Here is a 19210-nt window from a genome sequence, read left to right on the forward strand (position 1 = left end):
TTTAGCAAGCATGTAGTGAAGAGAGGATGCAAAGCCCAGAGGTAAAACTCTGTTGCCTGGATGAAACAAGGTAACAGAATTCAAAAGAGGGAGGTACTGATTTAGAGAGGGCATCTAGGAAAGGCTTACCAGGAGGTGAATTTAGAGCTGAGATTTCAAAGTTAAGAAGAAACAGTCAAGCAAGGTTTGGAACAGAGCTCCCCAAGCAGCATGAACAGTACATGCGAAGGCCCTGTGGGAAGAACACCTTCATACCTCCCGGCACTAGAGGAGGTCTCAGAGGGAGGCAGGGACCTGTTTGTGCGGCGTCTTGGAGGCCACAGTGGGGAGTATGGATTTTACTCCAGTTAGAATGGGGAGCGCTTCAGAAGCAGGAGAGTAAAATGGTCCACTGTGCAAAACTACATAGTCCCCACTGTACACTTAGAATGTAAATGTGTAGGAAAAAAGCCCTTGAGATCATACCATCTGGTTAAGTGATTAATTCTGGGCATGGTTTGAGACCATGACAATGATCAAGGGAACTCTGGCTTTACCTGTCTTTTACCTGAAAAGCTACTTTTGTAATTATACAAATGAACAACTTTTAAATATAATTTAAGCTCCATAAAATCCCACATGGGTTGTGTAGCTTAAAACCTACTCAGTTACAAGCAGTTGCGTCACTCTGAATTAAACGCGTATTTGTGGAATTTGCGAACTCTACTTCAGACACAAACTGAATTACAGTGTGTGTGTCTCCCTGAGGGAAACCACAAGCTGTCCTGTGTATCTTGTAGTGAGCAGAATGCCTTAGGGAGAAGTTGGTAAGACTGAGAAGAGGCAAGATAAGGAAAGCTGATTGTGAGGAAAACCCAAACGGGGAGTAAGAACTCGACAAGTGAACTTATTTACAAAATAGAAATAGACTCACTGCCATAGAAGACAAACTTTTGGTTACCAAAGGGGATGGGAGGCACAAAAATTAGGAGTTGAGACTAACAGATACATACTACTATACATAAAATAAACAGTAAGGACTTACTGTATAGCACAGGGAACTATATTCAATATCCTGTAATAACATATAATGGAAAAGAATCTGAAACAGGATAGATAATGAGTAACTGAATCACTTTGCTATGTACCTGAAACTAACAAAAGATTGTAGATTAACTATTGTTATATTAACTATTGCTATATTGTTGTTGTTCAGTCGCCTAGTTGTGTCCGACTCTTTGCAACCCCATGGACTGCAGCACGCCAGGCCTCTCTGTCCCTCACCATTTCCCAGAGTTTGCCCAAGTTCATGACCATTGCACAGGCGATGCCGTCCAGCCATCTCATCCTCTGATGCTCTCTTCTCCTTCTGCCCTCAATCTTTCCCAGCATCAGGGACATTTCTAATGAGTCAGCTGTTCGCATCAGATGGCCAAAATATTGGAGCTTCGGCTTCAGCATACTTGAATTAAAAAAAAAAAAAAAGAGTAAAAACTTGGCTGGCTTCTTCCAGTAGGAAGCAACGGATAATTCTATGCATTGTCTAAACTATGAAAACCGTTTTTAGTATATAGTGAGCTACTGCCAATTTTTATCTTCCTTTGTAGAATGTACCTGATGAAATGTTTTTTAGAAGAAGCCTGGCTTATCTCCGACACCTACTCCCATGACAGTTGAGCCCCTTGGGATTTACTATACACTGTCCTATCTCACTGCTTTCACTCTTCCTCCTCCCTATTCACAGTCTCTCACATGGTTTGTGTTTTGATGTGTGACTCTACTTCATCTCCTTTCATTCTGCTTAGAGACTCCAGAACCTCCTGTCTAGTTGCTTAATGCCTTCACTTCCAGTGACTTTTTTATCCAGTCAGTTTTGGTGATTGCCTTCCATTGTCATACCCTGAACACAAGTTACCAGCCACCAGGTCTGCAATTTACACCCAAACATTCTGAGTTTGGGCTCAGGTACTCATGTTGCAGAATCCTTTCCTATCATGCGACCTCTAACACATCACTTGTATCTCTCTCTTGACACGCAGAGCCTCTTTCTGTCGTCTTCTCTGTCTTGCTTAGACTCCATGACTCATTATAACCCACAATCTTCTCTTTTCCTGCTAAAAAAACTCTCTTTTTTACACCTAGAAAACTTTGAGATTTTCCCGCTTAACATGTTTTCTAATTTCTGCGATCATTTCTTTCTTGATGCATGAGTTCTTTACAGGTATATTTTTCAATACCAAATACAAGGGGGTTTCCTAGTAATCTTTTTGTTGATGATTTTGAGCTGAATGCCTTATTATCAGACAACATACTCTGGTTTCATTCCTTTTAAATATATTGGCTATCTGTTGCTACACAACGTATTACTAAAAAACCTAAGCAGTTAAAATTCATAAATATTTATTGATTACTTCCGTTTCTATGAGTCAGAAATCTGGACATAGTTTAATTGGGTACCTCCAACTCAGAGTCTCTCAAAATGTCTCTCACAAGGCTGTGATCAAGGTCTCGACGAGCTGCAGTCATCTCAAGGCCCATTTGTGGAGGACCCACTTTGAGGCCACTCCTGTGGCCACTGGCAGGCCTCCGGTCATTACTGGTTATTGGCTAGAGACATCGGTTCCTTGCCCTGTGGGCCTCTCTCCATAAAGCTGCTCACAACTCAGCAGCTGGCCTCCCTCAGAGTGAGCAAATAAAGGCATCTAAACAGAAGTCATGGTCTTTTTTTAAAACAACAACAACAAAAATCAGACTTCATCTTTTAGAGCAGTTTTAGGTTCACAGCAAAATTAAGCACACAGTACAGAGTTTCCTACACACCCCCTTCCCCTACACATGTACAACCACCCATACCACTGACATCTCCCACCAGAGTGGTACATTTTTTACAACTGATGAGCCACATTGACACACCCTTATCACCCGAAGTCCATATTTTACATCAGGGTTCAGTCTTGGTGATATACATTTTACTGGTTTTGACAAATGTATACTGACAGGCATCCTCCATTACAGAAACACACAGAACAGTTTCACTGCCTTAAAAATCCTCTGGGCTTTCCCTGTTCATCCCTCTCTCTCCTCTGTGGAAACCACAGATCTTTTACTGTCTTCATTGCTTTTTTCTTTTCTAGAATATCATATACAGCAGGTAACTTTTATTGGTTCCTGTCATTAAGAAATATGCATTTAAGTTTCCTCCATGTCTTTTCATGACTTGATAGCTCACTTCTTTTTGGCACTAAATAATATTCCATTGTCTGGATTTACCTTTTCATCTATTGAAGGGCATCTTGGTTGCTACCAAGTCTTGGCAAGCCATGGTCTTTTTGTCATCTAATCTTAGAAATAACAACCCATTACTTCTGTGGCATTCAGTTTATTGGCAGCAAATCAGTAAGTCCAGTCCACACTCAAAAGGGAGAGATTACACAAGGGTGTGACTATCAGGATGGGGGAGGGGTGAATCATGAACTCTATCTCAGAGGTTGCCTACCACACCAGAGGAGATAAAGGTTTAGAGCTAACTTGAGCATGCCTAAGCAGCCATGCCAGTTAAAGCCATGCCTTTATAGAGTTTGTGGCTGAAAAGAGTCTACTTTTGTTTCGCTGTAGCATAATTTACCCAAGTACTAAGAGCTGCTGAGAAACACAATGAATGCTCTTGGCCCTGTTGAGAATGATCCTGAAGCAATGTACAATGCTGTAAAATTTGCTGCCAGCTCATTTTTACTGGAAAAAATAGAATCTTCTTCTGGCACATTTTCTTGTACAACTGCCCATCCCATTCAAGTTTCTAAAAAATGGACCTCCCAATTAAACAGTGCCATTTATTACACTCCTCCCTGTGCTTCAAAATGGAGTATATAATAGAAGACAAAATATCCAATGAGTAAGAGGACTTCAGTATTATTGCATATATTAAATCACATATATCTACTTACACATCTGTACAGAAATGACGATAAACTGATATCTGGTTTCACAAAGTAGGCATTCGCTTGCTAAAGGTTTGGATGTAATGTTAAACAATAACATAGAAAATTTTAAATAAATTTACTAATGCTCATATCAAAATACATATATTTGTGACATTTTATATATAAATCAATAAAATACCACTGAAATGTATATGTGAAATCAGATTCTACATTTTTTTTTTAGGGAAACTTTATACTATTTACCCTCAGTTGGTATGGAAGGGTGATATATGGTGCTTTTTTCCTTCCTCAGATCCTAAAATCCCCCAACTAGTCCAACAGTTGGTGGAAAAAGTATTTGTTAAACCATCTCTCGGTGGGAACAGTGGATCCACAGGCTTGACAACTTTTAACAGATGAATCTCTTAACTCTCTGAGAGATGTGCCCACACGCAGCACAGAACGTCTTCTCGTTGCCTTATTGGATGGTTACATCCAACCTAAGTATGTTCTCATGTTAAACGATGAGTGATTTCTGCCTCAGGTGGAAACAAAAAGCTCTGGGATAGCTAGAAAACAGTGGCACCACCTCACCACAAGAGGGAGTAAAGAGCCACAAAAGCATCTCATTCAGTATTTTTAGAGCTAGGCTCTAGCGCTCTGGAGAAAACAGAAGTTTGGCTGTTTCTATTTCCCTCACCCTCTTTCCTGGTCTAATGATCCAGAGACTTTCTTCTGGCCAAAGACAGGGCCAGTACCCTCAGACCCCTCTACAGGGACAAGGAAAAGAGAAGCAGAAGCAGCTTACTTCTCCTGTGCCGTCCTAGGCTGACTTTCCAAGGAGCAACTCCCCATAGGGATTCACACAGAATTGAAACAGGTTCCTGCCTCAGTGCTGAAGATACCCTTCAGTGCCGCCCCTGTTCTCCAATTTTCTGCCTGAGCCCAAATATCTGGTTTTTGAGTAAACATTCCATGTTCGGTGATTCAAGTAATCCTTGAATTAACTTATCACTATAACTAGGTGATACAGTGGTCAATGAGTAACTTTCAAAGGCCAAAAGTAAGGACTCAATAAGCAGAGAAAAGTCAAACTTAGAGCCTAGGAAAACACATCTTTCTGGGAATGACATAAATAGAGATCTTCTGTTACAATCCACAATCGTTTCTGAGTCCTTTGCGCCCGGGGAAGTTCTAAAACACTCAACCCCATAAGTGGTAGCACATTCATTCTCAGTTAAGCATATGGGGTGTTTGGGGATTTTTTTTTTCATTGCTAGCACAGCCTGGGGAAAAAAAGATGACGAATAGAGCTGAGTAAGATAGTTTCCCTTCAGCAGAGTTAGTCAGATGCTGCAGGCAGAATGTCAGGCAAAAAATACAGGGAGGAGTAAACACAATGGGAGATAACTTATGACAACAGAAATATGATTCCTTGAGTACTGACTAATGTTTATGAGTACACACAAATTCAATAGGGCAGTTTTCCAAACTACAGTTTAAAATTTTTTGAAAATAAATGATCAAATTATTGTCCCAAGAGTTCACTCTTTTACTAGATTTCTATGATAACTCTTCTCCAAAGAGTTCAAAGTCTTGTACTAAATAGAAATGTTCCTTTTTTTAAAACACTGTCAGAGGCAAAGCTTAATCTAGTTATGATGTGCTGGGAGAAAAGATGGGAAAACCATAACCAAGATGCCTTAAAGAGTGACGATGACTCTAGATGGCTGAAGAAAGAGCGTTGGTGGAGTCTTTGGACCTGACGACATTCAGCTGAGCTAAAGGAAGGAGAATACGACCATAGCCATGTGCCATAGCCACCTCAAAAGCTTGGAGGAGCTGACTGCAACTTGGGAGACACATTGCATTTTGAATCTTGTAACCTTCCAACAGATTTCAGATCCAGAATGTCTCATGATGCAGTTCCCCAGACTCTTCTCCCTAATACTCTTCTGCTGTGAACACTGGTCCCTATTCTACAATGCTCATTTATTATGGAGAAATCTATGCCTCTATCTCATTAAAACCTTGTATTCCTGCCATTGTTATCCATGTTTCTTCCTAGCTTCAGATTTGCTCAAATCAAAACAGTTTTACACTTGGGCCCAAAAGCTGAGAAATTTCTCAGGAGCAGGCCAGCCTGTACTCAGGCTAAGTCTCTCTGTCAGGCTCTATCTCAGAAGCTTCAACCAAGGAATGTGAGTCCCAGTGGCTTGGCATGACCCGTCTCTGCAGTCAGGGGAAGATGACTGGTCGGACCTGGGTCACAGGTACCTTTAGAGCTGGGGGTGAAATTAGCTCCACCTACATTTGGAGTAGGAGAAGAGTAGATTCCCAGTTAAAGTGAGGAGCTATTAGAAATAGGGTAACTGAACTCTGAGCAGCCAAGAAGCCACACACGTGCACCTCCACCACATTTCAGCCCTTCCCTCTCCATCATATCCGAGCACAGTCCCCTTTGGCTTCTAAGGAACCTTGGATGTCTGAATCTGATGCAAACGGGCCCTTGATGTTGTGCAGTGAGTGTGGTGGTCCTGACCCTTCGAGAACACACACCTGGTCTTTGCTATGTGATGAGGGTCACTAGTATTCATTTGTTCAATGCTGTTTCAGTCTCTGCTCATACCTTTTGTTAATTTATGTTGTCACGAAGTGACACCACCCCCCCATACACACACACACCACAGGGAGACAAGGCAAGCCAATAATAACATCTAACAGTAACAACAGACCTCAGATAACAGCCATCACTGTGATAGGGGACACTTCAAAGATGGTAAGGGTGATGGAAGGTGTTCATTACCACTGTTTTAAATTCATCTTATAAATAAATTCATCATAGAACAAGGCATGTCATCTATACAAAAATTCATGTGAAATAAATCATTTGTTTCAAATAAACATCTCTATTTCCCCCTTTTCAGCATTAAAAAAAAAAAAACAGTAGGTACATTTTACCTACATCTGGTTTCTATATTAACTACATATAATCAAATCAATTATTGAGAGGTTCACTAGGGAAGAGTGGCTGTCCTTCCACAGTGAGACATCTTCTCCAAATTTTCAGAGCAGCAGGCAGATGTAATGAGAATAGAACAATTCTTCCCAGGAAAGACATCTTTTTTCCTCAGAGTGATCCAGCTCTGCTCCCACAGCCTGTAGTTTGCTAGTGGAAAATCCCACTACCAGCCTCTCAGATGGCCGTGGGGGAACTAACTCTTAGGAACGAGGCCTGCTGATGCTCTCAGACCTATACTGAACACATGTGGGCTCAGGAGCCGGAGGGTGGGGACTTCACCCTGCTAGACTGGAGAGTTCAGAGGCAAGGGCGGAACACGCGGTGGCTAAGAGGGCAGCCACATCCCAGCTACACCGCGTACCAGCTGTGTGTTCCTCAATAGTCCTTCCTTTCTGAGACTGCGTTTTCTCACCTATAAAATGGAGCTAAGAGTTCCTACCCTTAGTACTAAGTAAAGAAACTGAATGTGATGAGGTTTGGATTTGTGCTGTGGTTTTTGTTTTTCATTGTGTTTTTAAGTGCCCAGGAGGTAAAGCTGGGTCTGAACTCTTAATTCCATCAGGAGAGGGACTGTCATTGACAACTTAGGGCAGCAAGAGGAACAATCGTTAGATAATTTTGTCCTTCACTAAATAGAAGAAAACAACCAGTGCTTAGATTTCCCTTTACTTATCAACTTGGAAGAGCTAGCAAACAAATCCTAGTTAGCCTAAGGAATATTTAAAAACCCTAATATCTTCTTTCTGAAGAGCTTGTACTTCTAGTTTACATTATTTTGACTCTTAGTTCTGGTTCAGAGATATAATATGATGCATCACACAATCCCAAGAGAAAAGTTCAGAGCATTATTAACAGTGATCGCTTATATTTATTGAGGACATATTAGACATTCTGTTCGCTGTACCTTAATGATTATTTGAGATAGGCACTCTGGATATGCCCATTATACAGTTGAGGAAACTGTTGTGTCTGACACTTTGTGACCCCGTGGACTGTAGCCTGCCAGGCTCCTCTGTCCATGGGATTTTCCAGGGAAGAATACTGGAGCAGGTTGCCATTTCCTTCTCTAGGAGATCTTCCCCACCCAGGGATCATACCTACATCTCCTGCATTGGCAGGAAGATTCTTTACCACTGAGCCACCAGCCCCCAAAATACTTTAAATAATCACAAATGCTTAAAAATAATATATTTTAATTTGAATTAATATATTCTCATGATAGTTTAAGGCAGCCTTTAATTCTGAATTCTAGCTGGTCTGCCTCCCTTGACCAGGCCAGGTGCCCACTAGTTTTTTTCTAGGCAAAATTTCCTGGCACTAAGGTTTCTTAGATTCCCTCTCCCTTCTCTAAAAGAGCAAGAGTTTTCCACATGTAATATGAAGCCAACCTAGCAATCATCTAATATCAATCAGAACTCTTTCAGTTATAGACAAATGACTCAAACTGGCTTAAGCCAAAAAAAAAAAAAAAAAGTAAATATATCAGCTCTTGAAACTGAAGACGTCCCGGAAGAGGTGACCGCAGGTGTGACCAGAAGTACTGCCTCAGATGATAGCATCACAACTCACCTTATCTCCACCTCTCTGCTTCTCAGGGAAGCACACTTCTTGCCAGACGCTCCAGACTCACAGCCTCACGGTTTCAAGTTCAATGAGGAGAGAGGATGATTCTTGGCCTGTGTCTCAAGCAAAAGTGCTAGGTTGATTTACAGTTGAGCCTCATTGCAAAGGTGTATTATATATTCAACCTTGAATCAATCATTGCTGCAAAAGGGAGGACATGCTCTGATTGGCCAGACCCAGGTCATGTGCCTAGCTGTCATCAGAGGTGCCATCAGCATCTGGAAAGAGAGTTGGGGAAAGGTGGTACTCCTGACCTACAGAGGAACCCAGATGTTGTTAACAGAAAGAGAATGGAACTGAGCAGCAGAATGTAAATAATCACAGTCTAAACGGTGATAGGTTCTAATACCCTATAAGCCCAGGGACCTGACTACATGTATTCTTAACTCAACTGTGGGCCAGTGAATGACAGCAAGACATAACGTTAGAAGTCAGAACAATTCCTGAAACCCTGGCCAGATAATGATCGCCAACATATGGACAGAGGTCCTATGTTCTGGCAAAGTACAGATTTAAACAGTTAACATAAAGCATCTCTCACTCAACAATTAAATTTTGCCAGAGTCAATACCTGTGAATCCAGAGCACTGTAACAAGTGTCAACCACCCCTGTTCCTCCACACTCATTTTGTCATGACCTTGGAAATTCCAGGATTTAGAACAAACGAGCCATAACAGAGACTGAAGGGGCCAGAGGCAAGCAGGCTCAGAAGGTTTCAGCTTAGCGCTGAAAAGTTAACAGAGAAGAAAGACTCTTCTCAGATGGTGTCCATATGGTTACATATAGGGCACATGAGATTTAAGTCAAATCTACAGCCAGGGACAAGGACGATGCAGAAGGAACCAACCAATCACCTTTCTTAGAGCTGGGAGCCTCCGAGAATACGGCCTCAGCCGAGCACCAGAAATGAGAGGGGTCATTGTTGAAGGAGCTGGTGGACTGGTAAGACGGAATGTGGTTCTGGTTGGATGGAACTGTTAGCACAGCCCTGGTAGGCTTGGTTGAATACGTTATTCTATTTCAAAACTAAAGAAAAAGGGGAAACACAATAGCTAGTGAATATTTTCAAAATGAGTATTAATATGTATCTCCAAATAGGAATCTTTCTCAAATATAAATTGCTCACTTTAAATGCCCCAAGGATTAACCAAGTCTCCTAAATAAATTTGGTGCATCGGAATCCTTCTTCATTAAACAGCCTGAATGATGAAAGCTTGTTCAAATATAAGATTTGGCAACTAGCAGTAACTGCCTTCTTAGACAAGGCAGTTACTAACTACAGAGGTATCTTCGCCCAGCAACCCAGCCTCAGGTCACACTCCAAACCACCCCCATCACCTTCACATCCTTGTCCACATTCTCCAGGAAATGGTGATGATGATGACAATGGGAGCTAAAAAGAACCAAGCCCTTACTATCTGCTAAACACTCTTTACCCAAGGGCTTTACATCAGTTATTTAAGTGTTACAATTATTTTCTATATTGCCATATGTAAAATAGATGAGTGCAAGTTCAATGAGTGAAGCAGGGAACCCAAAGCCAGTGCTCTGGGACAACCCAGAGGGATGGGGTGGGGAAGGAGGTCAGAGGGGGGTTCAGGATAGTGGGGACACATGTATACCTGTGGCCAACGCATGTTGATGTATGGCAAAAAACCATTACAATATCATAATCATCCCCCAATCAAAATAAATTGAAAACAAATTAATTAAAAAAATTATCTTGACTTAACAGACAAAAGTAACAAAAGATGGAAAAAACAGTAACCTACACAGCAAGTGGGTTCCCTCACCCACATGTTTAAGCCAGTTATCTGATTTGTGGACATGATAGTATGGATCTCAATTTTCTTGCTTTCAATAATAAGTTGGTTGTTACTTCTAATAATTGTCAGCACTTGAATTTGGATGTGCACAAACAAGCGTCACACAGGTAAGGACAGGACTAAGATGATTTAGGTAATTTTTTAACAACGACTTTCTTTGACCTATCACAGAACATTGTGCCACTGAACACCCGATTCAACTCAGCCACCGACCCATTTTCTGGAAGCTGTGGCAGGCAGGATAGAGAGTAGGGCTCTCAGTGTTGATCCTGGGTTCAAGACCTGGCTCTACCACTTACCACTGAGTTACTGGGAAATTTTCTTTTCTTTTCAGAGGTAGGTCCTCTTCTAGAAAACAGAGAACATCGTATACCTCCCAGTGAGAAAGTACAGTACAGAACAGCTATGTTATGCTGCGTGTGTGTATGCGTGCTCACTCAGTCATATCCAACTCTTTGAGACTCCATGGACCATAGCCCACCATGCTCCTCTGTCCATGGGATTCTCCAAGCAAGAATACTGGAGTGGGTTGCCATTTCCTACTGCAAGGGATCTTCCTGACCCAGGGATCGAAGCCATGTCTGGTAGAAGGATTCTTTACCACTGAGTCACCTGGCATGTTAGCCCCAGCATATGCTTCATGACAGCATCATATTCAGTGTGGGAAAGTCTGAATCCCAAGATGATCAATAGATGATATCTGCAAAAGGAACAGAAAATTCACAAGAATACAGGAAAGGATTAAATTCAGAGATAGCCATTCTGTCTCCGTAAGAACTAATCTTGACGGAAATAACCCTCAATGTGCCACTTCCTCTTTTCTGGAGCAAAGAACAATTTTATCATCTGTGAGAATGTCCATCAACATTTCCCCGATCCACTCTTACTTGTATGTAGGGTTTTCAAATTATAACCACAGCAGCAGTTCTGTTAAAGGAGAGGAAAGGTGGGGGAGAGGGTTGGAGGCACCATTGACCACTACCTTTAGGGGTGCCTCTTCTTGTGATACCAAGAGGCTGATGGTGACGGTTCATCACTGCTCAAGGCTATGATCCCTGCTCCAACTCATTAGTCTTGCTTCTTGGTAATATCTGCTTCCCCCTTCCAAAACTATTCCTCCATAAAAGCAACTGTTATTTCCTTGAAAAGATGGACTAAGAAGGAGGAGAGGGTAGGAGTTTGGTACACAGTAGTACATATTTCGGAACTTACGTAGGTCACAGCATCATTCTCATCCTCATCCCACAGTATTATTTGGTCATTGCTCTTTGTTAGACATCAGAACTGCTATTGGTTGGCCCCTGACATTAGGCCATATCTAACTACGACATACCTTAGAGAGTATCCACATTGGTATTTGCTTCCTAAAGTTGGCAGTCAGTCACTCTTAGAGATGGTTCAAGAGAATGCTTGATGAATCTTACAAGAGAAGACAAATACGAAAGAGAATATACTGAATGATTCCATTTATATGACGTTCAAAAACAGGCAAAACTTATCTAGTACTAGAGTCAAAATACTGGATGCCTTGGGTGGGGCACTTCTGGGTAGTATTTGTGTTTTTTTGTTTTGTTTTGGTACATCACATGGCTTGTGGGATCATAGTTCCCCGACCAGGGGTTGAACCCAGGTCAATGGCAGTGAAAGCCCTGAGTCTTAACCACTGGACCACCAGGGAATTCCCAAAATGTCCTTTTTCTTAGCCAGAGTGCTGCTTAACAGGTGTGTTCCCTTTGTGAGAAATTTATAGCACTGTACCCTTATAATTTTCCACATGTATGTTACACTTCAGTAAGTTTACTGAGAAGAGGAGGAGGAGGAGGAAGTAAAAAGGAGGAAAGAATGAAACAAAATAAAGAACAAAAGGACATGAATGAAAATTTAAATCAACCCAGAAGTCATTCAATGGGTGAATGGTTGAGTAGACTCTCATGCATCCATATGATGGAATACTACTCAGCAATAAAGGGAATGAGTTATTGATACATGCAAGAGGTCCAATATGTTAGTGAAAAAGATGTCAGTCTCAAATAGTTGTTTTTTTTTTTTTGACATAACATTCTCAAAGATAAAACTAGAGGTGGAGAACAGATGATTGGTTACTAGGGATGGGAAGGGAATGGAATGGGAACAGATATGAGTACAGAGCAAGCCTAATGAGTTGGAGCAGGTAGCATGAGATAATTCTTTTGTGGTTCTGTATCTTGATTATGGTGGTGGTTACACGAATCTATACATGGGATAAAATTACATAGAACTCTATACACACACATACACACACACACACACACACATGAATGCATATCAGAAAAAATGAACCTTGTGTGAAAAGTAAATAAAGTCACTATCTAGTACCAATGTCAATTCCTGGTTTTGGAATTGTACTATACCTATACAACAGGTCACCATAGACCAAGCTGGATAAAACGTACAAAGGACTCTCTGCACTATCTTTACAATGCTTTATGACTACAAATATTTTTAAATGAAAAGCTTAAAAGACAAAAAAATTTAAAGTCTTTGACCCTATCCAGTTTCGATTATTCCCATACATATTTGCAAAAGCTGCTCCCTTCAGGAAAGGTTGTGACCCTGGAATTCCTGCCTTAGTGTCAAGCGCTGTCAGATGAAAACATACAATCCTCACATGGAAGTACATCTACAGAAAATACCCTCAAATGGTGAGGGAAAAGAGCAACAAAACTGTGTGTTCAGACTCACTGGTTTCTCTCTCGTATGATTTGCATAACAGTTTTCACACCAATTTAGAATTTCAGGTTCCTTTCACAAAACTCTACTCTTCACATATGTGTCGAATGATTTTCTTAAATATTATGGGAACCTGTAGAGCAACTATTCTCCAATAAAATTAATTATAAAAAATATGAGAACCAAACAGAATAATTAAAGGTAAGCCCCTAGGGTTAACATCTGTATTGATACCACTATTGGAACATGATTGTAAAGTTTCAATTGTTTCAGATTCTAAATTCATTTTCTACTGACAGAGACCAGGAAGTGAGAGCTTCTCACCAAGACGGCTGCTTTCCTTTCCCTGATGCTAAAAGGAACAGGAGCCAATGTACCATCAATGAAATTGCTGCTTTTAAAGTCTGGGAGAGGAGAGCATGGCAAACTCGACTTTAACGCATATTAGAGATGCCATTGTCCTTCTTGGCCTGCTAATGAATAAAAACCAAACTTTTAGAACATAGTTCAAAACAAAGGAGAGGTTTTCCAGACATCGGTCATGTTTACATAGTATTTATTCTTGGCTGAATTTGTGTGGTTAGTCAAAGGACAGATAAGACAAACTAAAATTTCAAAGACCATACTTTGTAATCAGCAGAAATTTAAATATTCTGTCACATTAGCAAGTATTGGGAAGTGTCATTTACCCAAATAGGACTTTGGACACCAACTCTCTGAATGTAACCCAATGAAAAGGAAAAGACCTCTACCTTGTCTAGAGCCACAAGGAAAACCACTGGTGATGGAATAGTCAGCGTCTAAACCCCACCCAGGGTTTCATCCCCAGGCTGTGTTCCTGGGACTGCTCCATTCCTTTGCCAGTAAGAGCGCGTGCTGTTTGTCAATGCTTCTTCTCCCAGACTCAAGGATCTCAGGGTAGTGATTAGTGATAAGAGAGCAGACAGAACCAAATGATGGGCAGGACCCATGAGGTCTGGTTCAGTGGCGTGGCTGGAAAGAAACATGGAAGGGTCATCCTCCTTGGGTCAGTTCAATCATATATTTGTGTCCTGGCCTGAGGCCTCAAGGGACATAGATATACATCACATTTTCACATGGACAACAACTTTAGCCCATTTCATTATATTATTCCATTCTATATACATATAAATATATATAACTATATAAATAAAATGTATATAAATGTGTATATATATGTATATATTTAGTTTCCAGTTAAAACAAACTATTCCATGAAGAAATCCAGATTCCCTATATACTCTGTTGGAGCCATGGGGGGACAATAATAATCCAGTACCTAATCTTCAAAGATGGCTCTCACAATCATTCATCCTAGGATCCGCGCCCTTGTGTAGTCCTTCCTAGACTAAATTGGAGTTGGGCCCATACACAATAAAGGGATAACTCAGCAGGCTTGGGATGGTCAGATTCTGTACTTTTTTTTTTTTTTTTTAAAAATATGGAACGCTTCACGAATTTGCGTGTCATCCTTGCGCAGGGGCCATGCTAATCTTCTCTGTATCGTTCCAATTTCAGTATATGTGCTGCCAAAGCGAGCACAGATTCTGTACTTTTTAAGGAGAGGACTGATCTCTGACTAGCTCCTGGGAGGTAATCTCTAAGACCTTTGCATATTCTGTCTGATAAGAGTCCCTGTGCATATCCAGTGCCTTAAGTCATAACCAGATAGTTCATGTTAACTATGTGATTGATGGTAAACACCTGTTTTTGTTCATCTGGGACTCTGAACCCATGTGTATCGGTTTGACCTCTGGAGGATAGGGAGACCGAGTAACTCTGGTCAATCACGTGGGCATTCCACGTTTATGAGACTGACCCTTAATAAAAACCTTGGACAAGGCTCAGGTGAGCTCCCTGGTTGGCCACACTTTGTATGTGTTATCACACATCAGTGCTGAGACAATTAACTGTTATCTGTAAAACTCCACTGGCAAAGCATAGCTGGAAGTTTGCACTTGGTTTCCCCTGGACTCTGCTCTATGTTCCTGTTTCCTTTGCTGATTTTAATCTGTGCCCTTTCACTGGAGTAAATCTTCACTGTGAGTATGACAGCATCTCTGAGTTCTTTTCTTCTGGAGAAGCTGCGGTCCTGATGGCAGTCTTGAGGACCCTACACATAGCCTGTAACTTGCTTCAACCAGCAGAATGAAGCTGAAGTGACACTGTGCCTATTCTGGGTATACACCTTAAGAAGGCCTAGAAACCTCTGCTCCTGCACTTAGGGAATGTCCTGAGTAATAGTAACTAGAGACCTCAGGAAGAGGAGAGGCTCAGCCACTCCAGCAGCAGTCAAATCTCTCAAGACATCAGTCTCAGCGACCAGCTGACTGCAACCATGTAAGATCCCATCAAAGACAACTGCCCAGTTAACCCAAAGAAGCATGAGCCGTAACAAAATTGTTGCTTTAGAACACTGCATTTGGCAGTAGCTTGTTAGGTAGCACCTGGTAACTAAAACCAGCAGAATGATAAAATAATTGAAGACATTCAAAATTTAATTGGCTAAGAGATCACACATAAATGTCACAAACGATTACTTTAATAATTCAACTCAAAACAATTTTCCTAATTTGAAAGCAAGAAACATTTTTTAAAGAGGACTTGGATTTAATAAAATTCTCTCAGGCTGCAGAAGTCTGTTGTATATTTTGTTTTAGGCTCCAGGCTTATTTTCATAGCTTAGGTAAACAATACCTCACACAGGAATAGTCTATAGGAGGTTTCAAAGCTCTTCTTGTTTTGTTTAATTTTATCCTTAAAATGAAACTACGAGGTAGTTATTTCATCCAAAATTTAAAGATAAGGAAAGAGAGCTCCCTGGCAGACAAGGAGTTGGGAACACTGGTTTTAACTGCTCCAGACATGCCCTCTGGACACTGCTGGGCTCCCCTGGCCACCCTACAGTGAGTCCCCAGGAGGAAAAGATGCCAAGCTCAGACACATAATCTCTGAAAATACTGTGGAACGTTTCTACTCACGGATTTCACTGCACGTTGTTCAGTGACAATTTCAGCAAGTTAAAAATGTGCTTCTTCAGTCACGAAAGCACAAAGTCCATACGATTGGGGAACAGCAATAATGCTGGCCCTTTTATCTAATCATCAGCAAGTCTTCCTCTAGGACATTAGATGTCTTATAAATATTTGCAAATTTGCTTGGCAAGTATTTACCCTTTAGTGAAAACAAGCAGTCTTAGAAGAGAGCTGACAAGTCACTTAGGACGGGTGAGGGCTGGCTGATAAAAGCCCACTTCCAGGAAAATGAAACCTGAGCTTCTTATAAAATGTCAATCATCCCAAATAATGGTGACCATTTAGGTAGGTAAACTCAGAGTTTTCACTTCTCTGTCTTGTGTTTATACTTCACATCAGGCAGTTTCAAATGACTTCATGCATCTGTAAGCTTTTAAATGGAAAAACCAAAGTACAAAGAAGTATATTGTTTTGGATCATTCTGCAAATCAAAACACATACTTTTAAAAATCAAATATTCTTTCCCTGTGTTAATAACAAACCCCAAGTGCCTGATCAGCCAATTATTTCCACAAGGCAAAAATACAGTTATGCAGTTGTTGGTGGGGAAGGCAAAGAATTTCCTCAGCCACCCATGAAGGAAGATGAGGGACCTTACCCACTGGCTGGCTACCCTTACAAAGACTGCATGGAAATTTGGTGGACACAGAGCACAATGCTCTGTACTTAAGAATATTTTCCGAGGCACAGATGTTTTTCTCTTAACTGTGAACGCTGGCTGACTTGTCTGTATCCTTTTTTAGGGCTCAGCACACAGGATGTCTTTGGAGTAGCTTGTACCCCTATAACTTGGGGCTGATGTTTCTTGCTAGATGGAAAATACATCTTTGGCTAGACAGACATGAATCAATACTATACAAAAATGCTTCCATTTTGGGAAATTCCCAGAGATAAACCTGTCTTTATGGCTCTGGGCATGTGCAAGTAACCAGCAGGACACCTCAGTGAAAGAAAATGAATTTCCAATATTTTGCCATGATGGTGATATGAGATTATAAGCTCCTAAATATCTTCCTACTGTCCTGTTTTGGAAGCAAAAAGTTAACTCATTTTTCTGGTTAGTGACTCAGTGATTCATTAGGGGGTTTCTATAAAGACTTAAAACTGAATCCCAGCAAGGAAAATTATTTCAGAGCTAGAATAAAACTGTATGTCATAAACAACACTGAGTACTAAAACCTGCTTTGAGCCGAACAAATAATATAGAAGCTTTATGCCCACAGATGCAATAGATCAAGTAAAACAGAGATTTTTTGAACACTGCAAAGTTCAACTAATTTAGATAATGCCAGTTTGGAAATGCAAGATTGGATAAAAATGTAAAAATAGTATAAATACTATTAACATGCTAATTTAGGATATTTTAATTTCCCAGCAGTTAAATAGTTCTTAACATTTTACTACAACTATTTCATCATATGGATGGGCACATTCATCTTACATTTTTTATCTGTATGCTAAATTATAACTTAGGTGCTCTCATCAAGTACCTCAAGGATAAATTAAAATGCTCAGTAAGAATCCAACTGATATGTACAGAGTACAAAAAATGCGATTTTAGTCCTTTAATGGGGAGGAATCCACCAGAAAGTTTAAATTTTCTGTTTTTTTAAGCAGTAACATGGTGGGAGAAAAAAATCTAAAAAAGAACTGGTTTATAAGACAAAAAAAGAAGCATTATTTCTGTGCCATTAAAGTTCCTAACATTTGGTCTTCTTTTTCATTAATTTTGAGTTCTATATGAAAGATATAGTAACCAGAAAAACACAAGGCTATTTTTAGGCTTACTTGCTCCGATGTTTCCAGTCTCTCAACCTGGAAAATAATGTTGAAGTTTTAAATCAATGCCATACCTTTTCTGGGGAATATACTGGTGAACTTCTGCTTGTCTTAGTTGCGTGCACAGAGTGCCATGTGTATCCACAGAAAGACCACCCGGGGGGAAAGGCATACCATACTGCAGGGGTCAATGTTCAAAGTTATTGTTAATTGGAAGCACCTTTAAGTTTCAGAAAGGGACCAAAAATTTGAACCATGAAATGCCCCCAAATTAGGAGCCATGTTGAAAACTTCATAAGACTTCTTTGCATAAAACCATACCCAGAATGGGTCAGATCTGTATGATTTAAATACCTTCTAAAACGCCACTATGTGAAAATCCATTTCAGAAGGACACTGCCCACTCCTCTCTGGACTAATGCTGTTTCTAGGACTGTTTTTTTTTTTTCCCCTATATCATCATTAAATGAAAATAAGGTTTTATTAATATAAACTGGTTTTGACACCAGAGCTATGTGACCTCAGGCAAATTCCCTAGTGTCTCTTGCCTTAGTTTCCTCATCTGTAGAACAGTGAAGGTTGTGGTGGGCATTGAATGAGTTACTATGCCTGGCATGTAATATCTACTCTGTAATGTCAGCTGTTAACAGTAGCATTATCACTCACCTAATAAATCAGCTCATAAAGTTTGCAGAGAAATTTTAAAAAATCAATTACAATTCATGATTTTTTCCCAAAATGTAATAAAAAGATTCAGTTTTTCATAAGACCCTAAAATGACTATGAACTTGGCTCAGAATTATCTATCCTAAGCATATCCACATTCTTTCCAGCTTTCCACCTCAAATAAACTCATGCACAAAGGGAGTGCTGTTGCATCAGAAATGAACTTGCTGATGAAAACTGACACTGATCCTTCTGAGTCATGCCTTCCAGGCACAGGATGAAGGAGAAGATGATGCTGAAACAGGGGAGCAAACAGGTTCCCCTGCTTCAAGATGCTCCTCAGTGCCTTCCTTCTGTGTGAAATTCAGGGCTGCTCTTCCCCTCTCCCGTGCGCATCTGACTGCCATCCTGAAGGTACAAGTTTATGATCCCAAGGTGTCCAGACTCATCTAAATTTATTCCTAGGTGCTCTCTCTCTGGTTGGTCCTGTTTATTGCTAGAGACGAGCAAGGGGCATCAGCCAACTGCCTGGGTACTCCATTTTCCACACTTCCTCTGCTGAGGGAATCCTATAGAACACAGAATGCGCTAGGTCAGTAGCTTCCACATAACACACTCTTGGTTTTCCC

The 19210-nt window shown here is 40.6% G+C and overlaps 1 long non-coding RNA gene and 1 other non-coding gene across 2 annotated transcripts; both read right to left on the reverse strand.

The window, feature by feature from the left end:
• Window positions 1–8060: 8060 nt before the first annotated feature.
• On the reverse strand, window positions 8061–10823 carry LOC122700935. The gene is made up of 3 exons (XR_006342884.1): window positions 10671–10823; window positions 9400–9571; window positions 8061–8762 (listed from the first exon to the last, which is right to left on the reverse strand). It is a non-coding gene; the product is annotated as an uncharacterized LOC122700935 (long non-coding RNA).
• Window positions 10824–14536: 3713 nt separating this feature from the next.
• LOC122701062 lies at window positions 14537–14643 on the reverse strand. The gene has a single exon (XR_006342912.1). It is a non-coding gene; the product is annotated as a U6 spliceosomal RNA (small nuclear RNA).
• Window positions 14644–19210: the final 4567 nt, after the last annotated feature.

The sequence above is a fragment of the Cervus elaphus genome, chromosome 9 (assembly GCF_910594005.1).
Source record: "Cervus elaphus chromosome 9, mCerEla1.1, whole genome shotgun sequence".
Lineage (NCBI taxonomy): Eukaryota > Metazoa > Chordata > Mammalia > Artiodactyla > Cervidae > Cervus > Cervus elaphus.